This window comes from Monodon monoceros, unplaced genomic scaffold (assembly GCF_005190385.1).
Source record: "Monodon monoceros isolate NGI ecotype Baffin Bay Population unplaced genomic scaffold, NGI_Narwhal_1 Super_Scaffold_9, whole genome shotgun sequence".
In the NCBI taxonomy this organism is placed as follows: Eukaryota; Metazoa; Chordata; class Mammalia; order Artiodactyla; family Monodontidae; genus Monodon; species Monodon monoceros.
Window position 1 is genome coordinate 47,622,113 of NW_021703786.1, and position 19,041 is coordinate 47,641,153.

General features: G+C 46.7%; 1 protein-coding gene across 1 annotated transcript in view; it reads left to right on the plus strand.

The window, feature by feature from the left end:
• Positions 1-19,041, plus strand: part of MIS12 (MIS12 kinetochore complex component) — a 49,789-nt gene that overhangs the window by 18,016 nt on the left and 12,732 nt on the right. The window contains exon 2 of the transcript XR_003791924.1: positions 6,982-7,067. The gene's annotated coding sequence lies outside the window, so the exon portion shown is untranslated. The remainder of the gene's footprint in view (positions 1-6,981; positions 7,068-19,041) is intronic.

Below are 19,041 nucleotides of genomic sequence, written 5' to 3' on the forward strand. Positions count from 1 at the left end.
GGTTCAGTAGTTGTGGCTCATGGGCCCAGCCGCTCCGCGGCATGTGGGATCTTCCTAGACCAGGGCTCGAACCCGTGTCCCCTGTATTAGCAGGCAGATTCTCAACCACTGCGCCACCAGGGAAGCCCTATTTTTTTTTTAATTGTATTACGAGGGGGCTTCTAGAATTCTGGGTAACATGGGAGACCCCAGGTCTCGGAGGCCAAGCAGGCAGGGGGAGGCTGACAGAGCAGAACAGGAGCAGGGAAATGTGTTCCCTCATTGCTCATCTCCCCCCACTGCTCCAGCCACTTCCCCTCGGCTGCCAGGTCACCTGTGCTGGGGTGTGAGCATGTGAGCTTTAGTGCCCCTAAGCTATCAGACATGAAGTTGGGAGTCCTGGACTAATTTTGAAATTCCAGCATGTCGACAAGTCCAGCAAGAAGAGAGCGTGGAGGGCTGGGGAAGGAAGGCCTCAAATCACACAGCAGGTCAGTGGCTAAGCTGGGGTGGGAGCCAGGTCTCTGGATTCCCAGGCTAAGGATTTTTCCTCTTCCAGTGCATTCTGGGTCTGGATTCTGAGGCTGGCTCTGCCACTAGCTGACTGTGACCTTGGGCAATACCTGTCTCTGTATCTTGTCTGTAAAGTGAGTAAATGACCGCCAAATCCCAACATACTTGTGATGGTTAAATGAAGAATCATGAACGTGCCTAGCACAGGACCTGGGACAGCAGAGGGCAGAGAACCCTGTTACCTTCTCCTTCTCTTTAAGATCGTGGGTTCCTTGGAGGTGGGTAACTGAGTCTTGTCTTTTTTGGATCTAGAAAAGCAGCTCAATGCTTTGCATAGCATTGGTATTCAGATCATATATTTAATGGAGAAGTAATTTAAAATATTAATTTAATTGAATTTTACAAGCAGTGTGTGAATAGTTTCATCGTGAAAACTTCAAGCAATGCAGATTGCTTCATAGAGGTTGCCACTGTTCCCAGTATGCTGTGTCCTTTCAGACAGACAGACACAGACAGACAGACACACATGTATCTACATAAAACATATAGCTTTGTTTTGTAAGACAACATGTGTTTTATTGTACAACAGGCTTCAGTTTTTTGTTATGTAATACTTGCGGCATGCAAAAGGATTCTGCTGTGAACATCCTTGCACGTGCCTTTTGGAATAGCTAAGGTGCCTTGGGATCGAGGCCCAGAAGCAGAATCCAGAGGTTACGCACCCTTCACATTTAAAAAAAAATTTTTTTTTATTTTTACATGTTATTTTACCCATTTTTCATTAAAATCTGATTTTTTCCCCAACTCACATACCTGATCTTTAAAAGAAATGAAATATTTCAACCATACAGAAAAAATAAGAAGACAACAGAAAGAGTGTTGAGCTTTATCAAATCATAATAATTTGGCATATGTGCTTTTTGTCATTTATTTTTAACATCTTTATTGGAGTATAATTGCTTTACAATGGTGTGTTAGTTTCTGCTTTAAAACAAAGTGAATCAGTTATACATATACATATGTTCCCATATCTCTTCCCTCTTGCGTCTCCCTCCCTCCCACCCTCCCTATCCCCTTCACATTTTAACAGAAACCATCAAACCACCCTTCTAAGTGGCTGTGACCACACTCGCGTCAAGCCGCTAAGGGAGCACTTCTCCCCCACACCTTTGCCGATGCAGAGGAAGCGCAGTTTCCCTATGCCAATCTCCCACATGGGGAAAGGAGCCTTCCTGGTGTCTGAACCTGGATTTCCCTGATGAGAGGGAGAGAGGTAGCACTGAACGTGGGTTTGGATGGTGGGTGGTGCCCGGGATGCTTCTGTTCTAGGACCCCTCCCCTCCTCTAGCTGCACTCACTCCCCTGGTGGCCTCATCCCGGCTCATGACTTTAAGTGTCTGCTGTGGGCTGATGACTCCTGCATTTGCGTCTTCAGCCCTGACCCTTCCTCTGAATGGCAGACCCTTTATCCAGCGGCTTCCTTAGCCCCTCCACTCAGCTGTATCACGGCCGTCTCCAACTGAGCACCTCAGGCTGGAGCTCCTGACTTCACCGCCTCCCATCTTCACCTCGCCTTCCCTGTCCACTGGTTCTTTTTTTTAAAAAATATTTTATTTTATTTATTTAGTTTCTTTTAGTTTTTTAGCTGCGTGGGGTCTTCATTGCGGCGGATGGGCTTCTCTCTAGTTGTGGCGCACGGGCTCCAGAGCGTGTGGACTCTGTAGTTTGTGGCACGTGGGCTCGCTTGTTGAGGCGCACAAGCTCAGTAGTTGTGGCGCGTGGGCTTAGTTGCCCTGCGGCATGTGGGATCTTAGTTCCCCGACCAGGGATTGAACCTGAGTCCCCTGCATTGGAAGATGGATTCTTTACCACTGGACCACCAGGGAAGTCCCCCTGCCCACTGGTTCTTCATCTCAGTAAATGACTGCTTGGGATAAAACACTGGTGTCCTCTTCGACTCCTCTCTTTCTCTCAAAACATGCATCGAATCTGTCATCAAGCCCTGCTGATACCACCCTGGTCCAGCCCACCGTCATCTCATACCCAGATCACTGTGTAGCCTCCTAACGCCCCCTACTCCCTGACTCTGACGTTACCCCTTTACTGTCTACTCTCAGTCAAAACCAGCCAGGGACTTCCCTGGTGGTCCACTGGTTAGGACTCCACGCTTTCTCTGCGCAAAACTTTCCAGTACTCACCATTTCACTCTGAGTAAAAGCCAGAGATCCCCCCATGACTCATGAGGCCTCAGATGATCTGGGCTCTGATATCTCTCTGGCTTTATCTCCTACCTCTGTCCCCTTCCCTCCCTCTGTCTCAGCCCCGTCTAGTCTCCTTTCTGTTCCTTGAACGCACAGAGTACACTCTCACCACAGGGCCTTTGCACTGGCTTTTCCGTCCTCTTGGAATGATTTCCTCCAGAGAACCAGAGGCTAATGTTTCCTCGCCTCCTATAAAGCAGCACCTACCCTGCCCCCGATCCCTTACCCAACTTTATTTTTCTGCACAACACTTTTCACCACCTGACCTCATAGATTTTTTTAAATCCTTTTATTTATTTATTATTTTATTTATTTATTTTTTGGCTGCATTGGGTCTTCGTTGCTGCGTGCGGGCTTTCTCTAGTTGTGGCGAGCGGGGCGGGGGGGGGCGCTACTCTTTGTTGTGGTGTGTGGGCTTCTCATGGTGGCTTCTCTTGTTGCAGAGCATGGGCTCTTGGTGCACGGGCTTCAGTAGTTGTGGCACGTGGGCTCTAGAGCGCAGGCTCAGTAATTGTGGCTCACGGGCTTAGTTGCTCTGCGGCATGTGGGATCTCCCTGGACCAGGGATTGAACCCGTGTCCCCTGCATTGGCAGGCAGACTCCCAACCACTGCGCCGCCAGGGAAGTCCCATAGATTTGTTTATTTGCTTATTTTCTGGCACCCTCACCTGCCGATAGACTGTTAGCCCCCCGAAGACAGACTCAGACTACTTTGTTCACTTTTGTGCCTAAGAAAGTGCCTGGTCCACTCTGTCAGCGCACTAAAGGCTGCATGTATGGAATGCTTATCTATTGATAGTTCCTCTTTATCTTTCTAAGCAGCTGCTCACTCTGGCCATTAGATGGCGCTCAAATACTTTCTGTGCATTGAGACACTGTCCTGTTTGGTTAACAGAGGACCCAGAGGTGCTCTCCCTCTGAGGTCTGAATTTTCAGTTATCTGTTTCTGCTGCTTTGGGTCTTTGCTCCTTCCTGATGCTTCATGGCCTTTTAGGAGCACGTTAAAAACCCCACTTTATTAAAATAATGCTAGTTTCTATTAAGACTTACCATGTGAGGGTAATGATACGTCTCACACCCCACTAGGGTAAAGTGATGTTTCTTTTTTATATTCAAATTATTATGACTTGAACCCAAACCCAGATAACTTCTGGAAATTGGCCTCCCTAAAATTTCCCAGCTCCCAGCTATGTCTGAGAGTGTTCCAGGTGTTGCCCCACGGGGATTGTGAAATTGGCCCTCAGTTTCCTTCCTGACCTCCTGTCTTACTACCCTGTGTTGCTTCTGTGGTCTGAGATGCTGTCTCTGTTCCTCTGAGATGCTGGGCCCAGGTGTCTTCTCTGATCCACCAATTCTGTGGGCCCTGCTCTTTTCCTGGCCTCTCTTGAAATGCGGAACAGGCCCTCCCCAATTCTCCCTGGCACAGCCAAGACCAAGATTGGAAGATATGACTTTGAGCGAGACCCTCCTGAAGGATCAGGATAAAGGCAAGTAACTACAGCAGTGGGTCACCTACAGTGACAGCTGCCGACACTGTTCCCAGGACCTGCAGGTTAGGGCTGCCTTTGGTGCCCCTTTCCCAGCTGGCAGCCTTTGTAGCTCCGGCTGGTCTCCATCTGACACTGGCAGACTCTTCTCCACCCTAAAATTCTCCAGTTACCTCCATACCAGGTCAATCTGGCTTCAGACCCACAGAAAGAGAACAAATTCCCCCCTCCCTCCCCAAGTCCACTCCCCTCCCAACACAGGTCCCAGGATTAACCTCCTTCCAGGATGATTGATATGGAAATCCTCTTCCCTTCAGATGTGTGGTTGGTCCAATAAGGCCATCCCAACAGTCTGACAATTCATTTCCCAGAAGTCTGAGTATTACAGGCTTAGATAAAACTGGGCACTGAACACCAATCAGTAAAATCATTTGTTAAAAAATATAATCTAGTCCATCAGGTTTCCCTCCTGACCTTCCTTCTTCTAATCTCTCCCTCAATGTGAAATATCAGGACTTGGTGTCCATCCTACCATGGTCTGCTTTTAATTTCCCGCGAACTTTGACAAGATTACATACAGTAAGTCCCCTACATACGAACCTTCAAGTTGCGAACTTTCAAAGATCGAACGTGCATTCGACTGTCCAGTCACGTAAGTTAGTTCATGTGTCTGGAGTACACTGTCACGTGCGTGCATCCTCCACAAGTGGTTGTGCAGCTCGCCCTCCATCTCCATTGCTGACGATCCTTCAGCTCTACCATCTCCCACCTCCTCTCCCTCCTCCAGTCAGTAACTCTTGTTGCCTGTTTACTCGATGCCAGCCCCTGTATGCCAGCTGTTGTACTGCACTACTGTCCTTTTCAAGGTACTGCGCTGTAAGATTAAAAATGGTTTATTTTTTGTGTTTGTTTTTAATGTATTATTTGTGTGAGAAGTATTATAAACCTATTACAGTACAGTCCTATATAGCCGATTGTGTTAGTTGGGTACCTAGGCTAACTCTGTTGGACTTTCAAACAAATTGGACTTACAAACACGCTCACAAACAAATTGGACTTACAAACACGCTCTTGGAACTGAACTCATTCGTATGTGGGGCACTTACTGTACACCCCCATTGCCATCTTCAAAGAGCCAACGATACTCTGTAGGTACAAAGTATTCTTATTACAGATTTAGATTTAGGAAAAAAATCCAACCCACTTCTCTAAGGTAACCTGCAGGCATAGTTCTTCAAAGGACACAGTCTACTTACATCATTTACAAAGTACACACTCTCTCACTCTGAGTAACCTCATTTGACTTAACTGTATTTAAGGCTCAGCCAAGGGTGATGATTCGTGCCTGTCTTACACGGGTAAAGGAATCCACAATGGGATCCTCATAGAACCCAGGCAAGACACATCAAAGTCTCCACCCTAGGAGTAAGAAACCATGCATAACTTTCTAGGGACACTTTTTACTTTGAAAACATTTCAAACTTACAGAAAAATTGCAAGAGTAGTACAGTGAAATCCCCTATAACCGTTAGCTAGATTCCCCTAATGATTAACTGTATGCCATATTGGCTTTCTAACTCTCTCTGTACACTTACTATTATTTTATTTTTAAATTATTTTTAACTGATTATTTATGAATAAGTTGCAGATGTCATGGCCTTTTACCTCAAACGACTTCAGCAAGTATCTGCTAAGAACAAGCAAAGGACATTTTCTTATATAACCATAGTATGATGATCAAATTCAGGAAATTTAACATTGATATAATACTGATATCTAATTACCTGTAACTTCAGAAATGACATTTCCCCCTTTTTCTTTAAGTTAAACTATTAAGATTACAAAAACAAAATGTGGACATATGTAGAGTTAAAAAGTAAAAATGTCCCTATAACTTTCCCCATCATCCCATCTACTCCCCAGGGGTAACCAGTGTTAGCATCTTGACATGAGTGAAGATACACTTCTCTACAAACTACATGTATAGGACATAATTTGTTTGCAGGTTGATTCTTTTTCTCTTAAACTATTTTGCAGTTCCTTCCATATTAGGACATATGGATCTGTCATTCTTTTCCTGTTTCGTAGTTGGTTTGGAATAATTGATTTAATCAGTCCAATGTGATGGAAATTTAGTTCGTTTTCATTTGCATTTTGCTTTCTACACATGTATGTTTTTGTGCACCCCTGTGAGTACCTCTAAGGGATAGATTGCTAGAAAAGAAATTTCTGGATTGAAGGGAATACATATTTTAAAATTTTGGTTCAGAAGTGTGCTTTTCTTGGGAACTCACTTATTTTTTCTCTTTCAAGCACTTCATCTAGCAACTGGCCATAGTGCCTCTTTGGTTTGTCCTCCGGGAAGTTTTTTTTTTTTTTTTTTTTTTTTGCGGTACGCGGTCCTCTCACTGTTGTGGCGTCTCCCGTTGCGGAGCACAGGCTCCGGACGCGCAGGCTCAGCGGCCATGGCTCACGGGCCCAGCCGCTCCGCGGCATGTGGGATCTTCCCAGACCGGGGCACGAACCCGTGTCCCCTGCATCGGCAGGCGGACTCTCAACCGCTGCGCCACCAGGGAAGCCCCTGAATTGAGGTTTTTAACGACTGTCCTGGGAGTGGGGAGTGGGGCCAATGACAGTATCTATTGAGTGGGATCCGCTTCGCGCCAGGCCCTTTGCGGAGCCAGGTCACTTCATCTTCCCAGCAATTTTCTAAGATGGGGGTCATTGTCCTTGTTTTGCAGATGAGACCAGACCTGAGAGACTCCACAATCCACGTCCTTATCCCTGTGCCACCTGCTGCCTCCGCTGATGTGTTGAAAGGTGACGGGTGAGTGTATTCACCTCCAACAAGCTTATTGGCTCATCACTCCCAAGGCTGCTTTTAAAAGGCAGCTGGGATGCGGGTTAGCTTATTCTGGTCCTCACCACTGGGGGAGGCCTCAGCCTCTCAGAACACACCTGTGTCCATTCCATTAAGTGGACTGTCACTTCCTCCCTCCCCCTGGAGGCTTTGAGCTGGGAAATACAGAGGTTAGATGATGACCTCTGAGTGTACGTATCCAGCTCCTTGGATGTCAATCAAAGCAAAGGGGCTTTAACTGAGGCAGGAGGATCTGGGATGAGCTCTGGGGTAGGACTTCTGCCCAGTGAGAGGTGCTAAGTGCAGGAACAAGTTATGGGAGGTAAGTGTGGAATTCCCCTCTAGGAGCCTTTAAGAACAGGCCAAATCCTCTGCCATCTGAGGCTAAGCGTAGAGAATTGATGAGGCCCCTTGTGACGGCCTCGCTAAGCCTCCTTAGAAAACTACAAATCTGCTATGTCAACTTGTCGTTAAACTCCATTACTCAAGGCTCTCTTTTCCTGACAAAATTTTCCTTGGCCATCAGGTGGTGATAGTTCAACAGAAATAAGACTGTACAGGACTTCTTAGAGCCACGAGAGAAAGCATTAAGAGCAGTTTAAGAGTGTGGTACCAAGACAGGGAGACCTTTCTGGATCTCCTGGGCTCCTACTCTGATCACTGTTGGTCAGATCACAGGGCAGGGCCCCGCTGGCCAGTGAATCCTGGGCGGATGAGGTGGGTGCACTTTCTCAAGGAGGCATGGCCTGGAGCAGTCAGACCAAGGCCTTTTGATCTGCAGCGTTTCTCCCAGACTAGGGAGGTGTATCACTCCAGGGGTAAAAGACCTACAGGGAGAAGCCACTGATCTTTTATTTTGCCTGTCTACTCCCTGGACTGTTACTTTTTCAAGAGCAGGGATTATGTCTATCTTGTACACAGCCATACTTCCAGCACCTAATGCAGTGAATTAGTTGTATGTACTAGAAGCTCAATATATATTTGTTGAACAGAGGACTGAATGAATAGTAAGCCAGTCCCTGGCTTCTTGGGGCTTTACCAGTACTTGGCTTCCTTGAGCAAATTGGTCCTTTACCTTCTTGCCTTTTTCCTCAGGGTTTTGCCAAAAAACTTGCACAAGACCTGTGGCTAACACATATTTGCTGAATTATGGACTCCCTTGACAGTATAACTGTGCCTCTTGTGGACACCAGGGATCCTGCTGAGTTTGGTCCAGAAGAGTGGTTCTCTCTGCATGAAGCCAAATGGGTTAAACGCCTCAGTCCTCATCTGTATCTATTGAGGTTATTTGGTTTTGATTATTTTTTCATCTTATACATTTTGTTTTTGTTTTAAATTTTTATTGGACTATAGTTGATTTACCATGTTGTGTTAGTTTCAGGTGTACAGCAAAGTGAATCAGTTATACATATACATATAATCCACTCTTTTTTAGATTCTTTTCCCATATAGGCCATTACAGAGTATTAAGTAGAGTTCCCTGTGCTATACAGTAGGTCCTTATTAATTATCTATTTTATATATAGTAGTGTGTATATGTCAATACCAATCTCCCAGTTTATCCCTCCCCGCCTTATTCCCGGTAACCGTAAGTTTGTTTTCTACGTCTGTGACTCTATTTCTATGGAGTTTTAAGTTCTGAATTCCAGTCCCTCCCATGTCACTACAGTGAAGGGTGTGTGGTGGGAAAGTGGCAAGAGGTGGTGCTGGAGAAGCAAGTTGGGGCCAGACTGTGAAGGGCTTACTGTGTGAATTCATTTGGCAGGGAGTGTGTTTGGTCAATTTCTAACAGTGTTCTGCACAATTCCAGGCAAAAGTACGTGCTCAGTAAAAGATGCATGATTTCTAATTGTGCAGGACTGTGCAGAAGGGGTGGAAAATGTAGACCTGGCTCTAAGCTCAGCCCCCTGGAATGGCTCAATTAATACTCTCTGAGGGGTAGAAGAGAAAGAATCCCTATTTCCGTTGATTTCTTATTTGTATTTGTTTACCCACATCTGGACTAACTAAAGGAGCCGGTTCTGGGTTCTTCCACGTTGCTTTGCACTATCTCAGAGGAAAATGGCTCAAACCCTGTAAGCTCTGGTATGATGCAGAGAGCTCTGATGTCAGTGCCCAAAGTGCGTCAGCAGCAAAAACGTCCCCAAGGTCAGGCCCCACCAGGCAGGGAACTGGGCATCAAAGGCAGGCCCCCCTCTCTCTCTCCAAACTCTGGGGCACCCACTCTCAGGACTCTGGTCTCTGCACCACCTTGGGAAAATGCTGAAGCTACAGAGGCCCATTGAAAGGCTCTGTGTCAGGTGACCTGCCTCTCCTTCATCCTTCGCATTAATCTGCCCCTGAGCCATAGCCTGCATCTGCCCCTTCTCTCCATCCCCTCTGCTTCTCATCATTTCTTCTCTGGATTCCTGTGATAATCAGGTCTCAAAACTCTACTCCCTGCCTCTGGTCTCACTGCTTCCAACTCATCCTCCACATAGGCAGCCAGAGACATCCTTCTAGAACACAAACCTATTCATGCCACACCCCTGGATAAACCCCTCTGATCGCTCCCCATTGCTGTGTGGCGTTCCAGGTCCTCTGACCTCCGTCCACACTTCAGGTCTTACCTGTATCCTCTCCCCGTGCGCTCCCCACTCCAGCCTCATCTTGTCACTGTCCCTCAAGCCACCATGTTCCATCCTCCACTTGGCACCTTTGGTCAGACTCTTCATCCACCTGAGATGCCTTTCTCCTACTTGGTGAAATTCTCATCTAAGGACCAGTTCAGATGTCACTTCTTCCTGGAAGGCTTCTTCCATTGTCCCAAGCACAGTTTCTTCTTAGGCCTCACATAAATTATTTTCTATCATAGAGGGCTGTGCTCTTGTCTGTCTCCCCTCCTTCAGACCATGAGCTCCTTGAGAACAGGAATTGTACCTTATTTCTTTCTGTGTTCCATTCCTCTCACTGCCCTGCAGGGTGCTTGGCACATATTTGGTACATAATAAGTATCTGGAGAATTGTAAAATTAATTGAGCCCACAGGATGGACACAGAGACTGCCTTGTGGGGACAGCCTTTTCAGTCTAGAAGGGCAGACAGAAGTTGAGAAGGGACACGATTGAAAGCAATGAAACTCTGAGAACAGAGGGGGTGGTACATGAACTACTGGGGTGTGTCTGTCCCTTGGTGCCTTGCTTTCAGATCCATGCCTGCCCTTCTCCTGTAGCTGTTTCTCAGGCCCCTTGGCACTGCCTTCTATTTTTGGCAGGAGATTGGAGCCTGGCGGGAAGGGAGAAGTCAGGGCATTTCCCCTTCTCTCTGCTGTGGGCAGAGGAGGGCATTTCTGGCCATGGCTGAATCTGCATGGCTGTTCCAGATCCCTGCTGGACATACCTGTCTCCGTGGTCTCACTTCCTGCTGGGCAGCCTCTGCTGTGGTCCTAGCTCGGGCTGGATGGTCCTGGCTTCTGGGTTTTGGTAACACCATCATCCCCCCTGTGTCCTGCAGCCCTTGGAGGACGCTGGCCTCCTGCTGTTGTTAATTTTGGGGTTGCTTCATCATTCCTGTTTGGCTTTTTAGCTCTTTCATCCCCATTGTGGCCCATCATCTGTATTAAATTCCCTGTGTTTGAAATACTAGAATGGTTTCAGTTTTCTTGATTGTCCATTGCAGTCTTGCTGAGACCAGCTGAAGCTTCAGCCCTGGGGTTCCTGGACTAGCCTCTGTCCTTGCTTCTACTCACAGGGGCCACTTGCCTTGACCAGAGTTTTCCTGGAAGGCAGCCATTAGAGGTCAATATAAGAGCCAGAGTGGTGCCCTGTCGTCATATGCCTTATGATTCCCTTTGGGTGGTCTTGGAGATCTGATCCTTGGCTGAACCAATTTTTCCATGCCTTTTGGTTCCTATGAAGGAAGATCTTAGATCCTGGAAGGACGAGGTAAGGGTGGTGGTGCAAGACCACAACCCACATGTAGCCACTACTTTCAGGAAGCTAATCTCCTTCTGTGCCTCGACACTTAGAAGAAAACTGTTTGAAATACATTCAGAGGGTAGTAAACTTCTGGAATTCATTATGTCAAGAGCTGGTGTTGATAGGATATATAAAATCCTTCCTGAGAGGCCTGGCTGAACTCAACAATTGATCTGTGTAGGATTATTAAGGGGAATGAGTCTGTCATGTGGCCATCCTCACTGTGGGACAGTGATAACGTATCTTAGGGGACCCCACTGGAGCCAGGACCTGGGCTGGGTGGCCCCAAGGCTGACCCCATGGGTGGTTCCCACACTCCTTTGCAGGATGGCAGGAGGTGAAGAGACTCTTCCAACTTCTGGTGGAGTTAAAGATGTGTGGATTGAGATGAGAAGAGTGAGGCTGGAGAGGAGTTAGATGGGACACTTGAAGCAAGTGGATGGGACCAGGTGCAAGCTTCCCTTGGAGTGGAGAAATGCAAATATTGAAAGCTTCAGTTTAAGTCAACATGACTGTTATTGGGCAAGGAGATGGGAAATGAGGAAGAGCACAGACGGGGTGAGGAAAAGAGATCTGGAGACCAGAAAAGAGAAGGCCATTTCCGCAAGGGTCATTGTGGAGAGAGTATGCCAGCAAAGACAGGAGCTCAACACAGATGACCATGCTATAAGATAGAAACTTTTGGGACCTCCATGGGCCAGGTATGTGGGAACGCAGAGGTGAAAGTGACATAGTTCCTCACTCACGCTCTAGTTGTGGAGACAGGTAATAAAAAAGATGGTCATGATTCCATGTGGTAAGTATTCTCGTGCGTGGTGTGCCCATTGCTACGGAAGTTTGAAGAACTACCCAGGCATCCACCAAGGCCAACTTGGGAGGTCAGGGAAAGCTTCCAGGAGGAAGGGACTTCTGGGTGGAGTCTTGAAGGATGAGTTTCAGTTTTCCAGGACAAGAGGAAGCAGTGAAGGTGTGGAAAGGTGTTGAGGGCATCCGGAGGGTGGTACTCAAAGGCCTGAAGTGAGTGAGAGAGCAGGGCCAGTCTTGGGAGCTGGGGTGGAGTAGAGAGCTGCGTGGCAGAGTGGTGATGGGAGTCCTCTGAAGTGAAGAGGGGAGTGATGGTGGAGTGTGTCTTGAAAAGCCTGATGCTACGCTAGGAGTTTGGGGACTGCTCTCCTGTGAGCAGCGGAGAGCTGAGAAAGGAATGTGGCAGAGGAGTGATACACTCAGATTTGTGGTTTCGAGAGATGACCCTGACTGCAAAAGTTCAGACTGAGGCGGGGAGACTGCACGGGTTCTTGCGGTCGTTCATCTGAGACTCTAGTCTAGCAGACAGTTAGGTCTGGTCCCGCCTCTGACCAGGATCCGTGGGACTCCAACGGGGGCAGGAGTGAGAGAAATGTCAGGGCTGGCCAGGCTCTGAGATGGGCATCCAATCTCGTGCACAGAGTGCTCTGTCCTCCACAGCCGACGTGGGTCTGACCTTCCGTGACTCAGTGGGGCGAGTGCTTTGCAGGTGGAGGCGAAGGTTTAATAGCTGCGATGAGTTGTGAGAGTGCGGGTTTCTCGGGAATGGATGTGAAGGAGGCAACTGTATACAGCTCAATTCCTTTATTAACTTAATGAGTTTGGCTGCTTTCCTGGAAATGCAAGTGCCATTTGGCACCATCACTGCTGCTTCAGAAAGGGTGTCATTAAACTGAGAATCTGTAGGAATGCACAATGGTGATAAACGAAGCTGCCTGGGAGATTACAGAGCATCATGCAGGCTTTGCAAGGACCTTCAAAATGGAGAACACTCTCGCTCTGAGGTCAGTATGCAGCTAGGGGCTGGGGGTGGGGTGGTGGAAACCAGAACAATTATCTGGATAACCCAATCCAAGCAGGTAGTAATGAGGAATATTTGAAGGACTAATATTAAAGTTATACCAAAGTAAAGCTGAAGCAGAGACTTCAAAGGGGCCAGACCACCTCCCAGCCCCCCATTCACTAATGCAACCCCTAGTCCGTGTTTCTAAAGGCAGGACCTAAGTGTGGAGGATTTATTCTTTCCATAGCCTGGCTCTGCATCAGATTGTCCTCGTGGTTCCCAGACCCACCGGGAGAACCTTGAGATAAATCACTTCTTCCAAACATGAGACCAGACTTGGAAAACCAAGGGCTGAGACCAGATCTTTGGGCAAGATGGGAACAGAAATCTCTCTTCCTGTTTCTTTTGTTCTTTGGACTGGGTGGGGACTTGAAATTAGGGGGAGACTGGGGCAGTCATTGGGCTTTTGAATTCATCGTATTGTTGTGAAACTCTTTCTTTCTGAATTGAGTCTGAACCCGAGAGTTGCGTGTGGACGCCATGGGACAATAAAACCTTCCCGGATGACGTCCGCCAAAAGACTTTGTCATAACTTAGGTTATGCCAGGTTCCCAGGAGCCACAGCTGCAGGGAGCGTGGGACGAAGCGGTCCCGGCAACCCCCTCTTACGCTCTCTCTGGCCCCCCCAGCAAGCCTGTAAAGGTGGTAGCGGTCAGTACTTTGCAGGTGAGAAGTGGAGGCTCAGAGAGGTAAAGATGCTTGGCAAAGCCCACTTAGTCGGACTGAACCCAGATTGTCTTATGCTGAAGTGCGTCCCTCCAGACCTGTATCCGTCCTTGCTGATGAGGAAGGCGTATATATGGGGGGGGAGGGGTGAGCTGGGACGAAGCGAGAGAGAGGCGCGGACATACGTACACCACCAACACCAAACGTAAGGCAGATAGCTAGTGGGAAGCAGCCGCAGAGCACAGGGAGATCAGCTCGGCGCTTTGTGACCGCCTGGAGGGGTGGGGTAGGGGGGGTGGGGTAGGGAGGGTGGGAGGGAGACACAAGAGGGAGGAGATATGGGGATATACGTATGCATATGGCTGATTCACTTTGGTGTACAACAGAAACTAATGCAGTATTGTGAAGCAATTATACTCCAATAAAGATGTTAAAAAAAAAAAAAAGGTCCACGTAAAGTCAGGGGTTTTTTTTTGTTCGTTCTAAAAAAAAATTTTTTTTTGCCACGCGGCGTGCAGGATCTTAGTTCCCTGACTAGGGATTGAATCCGTGCCCCCTGCAGTGGGAGCACAGACTCTTAACTCCTGGGCCACCACGAAGTCCCTTAAAGTCAGGTTAGAGCTCAACCCAGCCTGAGAAAAGTGTCTGTGGTTCCCTCCATCCATCCCCTCTTGGCTCCCATCCCAGGCAAGGATTCCACATGGTTGGGCGCTTTTATAAAATTTTTAATTTTTCAATTACACGCTCATTGTAACAAATCCAAACAACACAAAAGTGGATAAAGCAGGTGGAGAAAGGCCCCTCCTCCTTCTCCCAGTTCGAGAACTTTTTTATGCTTATGACACATTGAGTAGTGGTTGAAGGTGCCTCTCCGGGATCAGACGGCCAGGCTGGACTCTGGGCCCCACCTCTTACTAACTTCACAGCCCTGGGAAAATTACTTAACTTCCTGATGCCTCAGTTTCTTTTTCTGAAAAATGGTATAAGAGTACTCATCTCATCAGGTTGTTGTAAGGATTAAATATTTAGATAAATGCCTGGCAAAGAATACGTATTCAATAAATCATTAGCTATTTTTATTACATATGGCTTTTAAAATCCAAAATGAGTATTAACACCACACAGATTGTGCTGCAACTTCCCTTTTCACTTTACAATATGTTGTGGATTTCGTTCCAAGCCTGTACATATGGCACTTTTAAAAATGGTGGTGTAGAATTTTATTTGTATGGAGGTACTATGATTTATTCGTTCAGATACGGACAGACATTTAAATCATTTCCACTTTTTCTTTGTTTTTATAAACAATGTTACAACATGGTGCTTTTGTAAGATACACATTTTCTAGAGGTGGGATCACAGGATTTTGGGAGATATATATATATATTTATATTTATATAGATAGATTTAAAAATTGATTACATATTTACAAATTGTTACCAAAATATGTTGCCAATTATATTCTCACTGACAGCGTAAGAAAACCTGTTTACTCAACCTTAACCAGCACTGAATTTACTCATAACTACTGGATTAAAGACATATCCAACTAACTTTGTCCATGATAAAGATGTTCATCCAAAAGTAAGCTAGGTCCCTACTTTACACCATTGAAATGCTCAAATGGTATAAACGAAACCAGCAACCCACAGAAAAGGATGGCAAAGGACATAAAGCCTTTTTAGCACAATTTTGAACTAAAGATGACTATGCCCAGGGAGCGCTATTCAAAACGTTCTCTAGTCCTTATGACACCTACTCATTACTACCTCTCCCCCCATTTTAGAGATTAGAAAACTGAGACATTGAGAGATCAAGTATCTCGGGGTTCTAAGAGCAGAAAGAGAGCAGAAGCCCCAGGGCACAAACACTTTTCAAGTGTCCTCTTGCCTCACTTTGCAATTATACCATTAACCGGAACAAGTCACATGTCGAGTTCAGGATCAGGTGGGGGGAAGAAAACTCAGTGGGGTGGATACAAGAAGGAGTGAGCAAATTTGGAGCCATAAATGCAACAATATACCACAGCGAGGGGACGTCATGTTGGGAAAGAGCCACGATTTATTTCTACAAAGCATGCAAAAGGAAAAGGTGGTTGTAGAGACAGTGCAGGATGTAGGATAGTTTGATTTCAATACAACGGGGCTAAATTGGACATATTGGAGGAAATTTGGAGAGAAGGGTTAGTTAAGCCCATTAGGCAGGGAGAAAAGGGTTAGCATTTAGGACTGCAAATAAGGATCAAGGGACCTTACTATCTGTTTAACTTTTAATCAGTGCCCGGCTCTGGACTAGGCATGTTGTATGCATTGTCTCATTTAATCCTTAGAGATGCAGGTGAGAAAACAGGCTCAGAGAGGTTAAGCAACTTGCCCAAGGTCCCACAGTGAGTAAGTATAGATTTGAGCCTAATTCTCTCTGGCTCCCAGGCCTGAGGGAACCAGGGATTGGCAGGATGGCAGTGAGAGAGGAGGAGAGGAGTAGAGAAAGGAGTGCTGAATCGCAGAGATCTGTAGCATCAAGTCACTTCCGAGCTGGGCAGAGTGAGCCTGGATGAAGACGCCTCCTGACAGCACAGAGGCTTAGATGGTGAATTCCTGGGGACAGCGGCCACTTTCTACTCCAGCCCTCCTGCCTGGCAGCATCTGGCAGAGTAATAACACTTAGCGCTGAGGGAGAGGGTCCCGTGTGCCAGGTGCCGTGCTGAGGCTTTACAGCCCTCGTCTCAGTCCCCACAACAGTACAGAAGTGGTAGATCTGCTATTACCCCCGTTCTATACATGGGACAACGGCAGTCAGAGGATTAGGTACCACGTTCATATTCACAAAGTGAGAGGAGAAGCAGGGCTGGGAGGCAGGGTTGTGGGACCCTAGGTTCATGCTCTGAAATGCTCAGCGACACTGCCTCATGGAGAGAGCAGGTGCGCCAAAGGTGACAGTAGTGGGAGATGGAGCATCTGAATATGGAGACCCTCATGGTGAGGAGTTTGAAGCTTCACCATCGTAAACATGTGGGGGCTTATTACTACCAGCCGAGAATCGGACTAAGTGTTTTATGTATTTCAATTAATCCTCAAAAAGTGCTTGGGTTCGCCCATTTTAGAGACGAGGAAACTGAGGACCATTTGCTAAAAACCATACCACATCACTAACGTGTGCTAAAGCTGCCGGCAAACCTGGTCCTGGCTGACCTCAAAGCCTATGCTTACCCGCTGTGCTCTCCATTACTGCATTACCCATCGTACTGTGGCTCCTCCTGGCTGAGCCTGACAGTTACGCCCAAATACCCTTCAAGTGCGCAGAAAAGGAGCGAGGCCCCGGATCTCCAAGGACTGGGGACTTAGTTCAGGTAAAGGAAGTCTGGATGTAGATTCTCTGTGGGAGGGGCACAGGTGAGCTCCAGACCTCCCCATCCTGGGAGGAGAGTTCCCATGAGCTCGAATAAACCAGATCAGGTCCTTTTGCCGTACTCTAAATCTCCAGTGCTGGGCCAGCCATGCAGGCAGGAGTTGAGCAGGAAATGTGTCTTCCCTCTACATCCAATATTTCCCACAACCTTTTCCTCCCCAAAGTCATTAATAACAATCTTCATCACCACAGCATATGCTAACGATTTATTATGACACGGGTAGTAGAACATTTTCATATACACAACATTTTTCATCCCAGGTTGAGTTAATTACAAATGACTCACAAGCAAGGAGCATTTCCTCCAGCAATTCATTGCAAACAATGGTGTCTTGCTCTCCCTTCTCCACCTGCAGCAGGAATTTGCTGCCTTTCTCCAGCTTCTACAACCTTCCCTCATGTATCACCATTGCTCTAAATGAGTCACACAAACCAACGGAAAAGCACTCTGAGACTTTTGACTCAGTAACTTCTTCCTGCTAAAAGCAAGTTCAAAAAATATGGGAGCCCATTTTGAAAACTGAGTCCAAAAGTTTCTCATCGAATGGATCAAGAACCCCAGGGATTGCTCTCACCACCTATGTCCATAAGATGTACAAGAAATCATGGTGTTTTGGAGGTGACTGAGGGACCTTAAAGTTCATTTAGGCAGTGAGGTGACAGAATGCTGCTGGGTGGGAGCAGGGCTGCACTGAGCATAGCTTTCCGAATTGGTGCATTTTCCACAATTTCAAGGTAATAAAATAGGGATTGCAAATACCTAATGTTTATATAGTTCTACTATGTGCCAGGCATGGTTCTAAGTCATATATATCTATATAGATATATTACACAGCATCTCACAACCCTTCTGAAGTAACAGCTATTAGTATTCCCATTTTACAGGTGAGGAAACTGAGGCACCAATTACTAAGTGACTTGTAACTTGCCCAACATCATACAGCCGATAAGGGGTGGAGTCAGGATTCAGATCCAGGTGATCCCACTCTAGTCTGAACTCTTATCTACTCTGCTGTCCAGACTTTCTGTAGCATGTAACCTAAATGTTTTCATATTTTGATATGGTGATTCTGAAGACTATAAATAAAGACATTGTGTGAACAAAGACCGTGAGTTTTATAGAAAAGGCAGTCAAAGGGTTACACCTTTTTTAGGGCTCTCTACCCCCACCAGACAATGGGAACCTCCTGTCTTCTCACTCAACGGAATCACCTCCCTCAGTCCTGTCTCTGTGAGGGATCCTAGTGGAGAGGACCTTCTTGGATTTGGAGAACCTGGATTTGAGGTCTGGTGTCATCCCTTTCTGGCTAAGTGGTGGGAAAGGACACCAGTCTGGGTCTGGGCGTGGTCTTCCACTAACAAGTTATGTGCCCTCGGGCATGTTGCTTTTCTCTCTTGGTCTTAATTTCTGCATTTGCAGAATGAAGGGATTGAACTGGATGATTACCAATGTCACATCTTGCTCCATCAGAGCGATTCTAGTGCAGGTGACAAAAATCATTCATCTGGTGAACCAACTTCAGATCATTTTGGTGGTGGCCATCTTCTGGAGAGCAATTTTGAATTCAAATTCAGGCTCAGAGGAAAAGAGTGGCTTGACCTATTCATGAATCTGCCCCAGACCCTGCAGGAGGTCTGGGGACTGTTCTTACAGATATTTGACACTCCAGTCCTGCTAACCCCACTTTTCAGATGAGGAAGCCAAGGCTAAGTGGTTTTCCTAAGGCCCTACAGTGTGGCAATGATGGAATTGGAGCCAGAAGCCAGTTCTTCTACATATTTATTATTTAACAGTCACTGTATTAGGAGCTGGCATAATAGCTAATAATGGCTGACATTTACTGAAAGTTCACTATGTCCTCACCATGTGTGGTACATTAAATTATTGTTTAGCACATCTTCCTTTCTCCTCAATCTCCAATCCAGAGAAAAGTGAGCGAGAAATGTGTGTTTGTTGTCATATGACCCTGAGATTTTATGGTTGTTATGCAGCAATAGCTAACTGATACAGACATTGGTTCCTAAAGTGGAATCCTCCTATAACA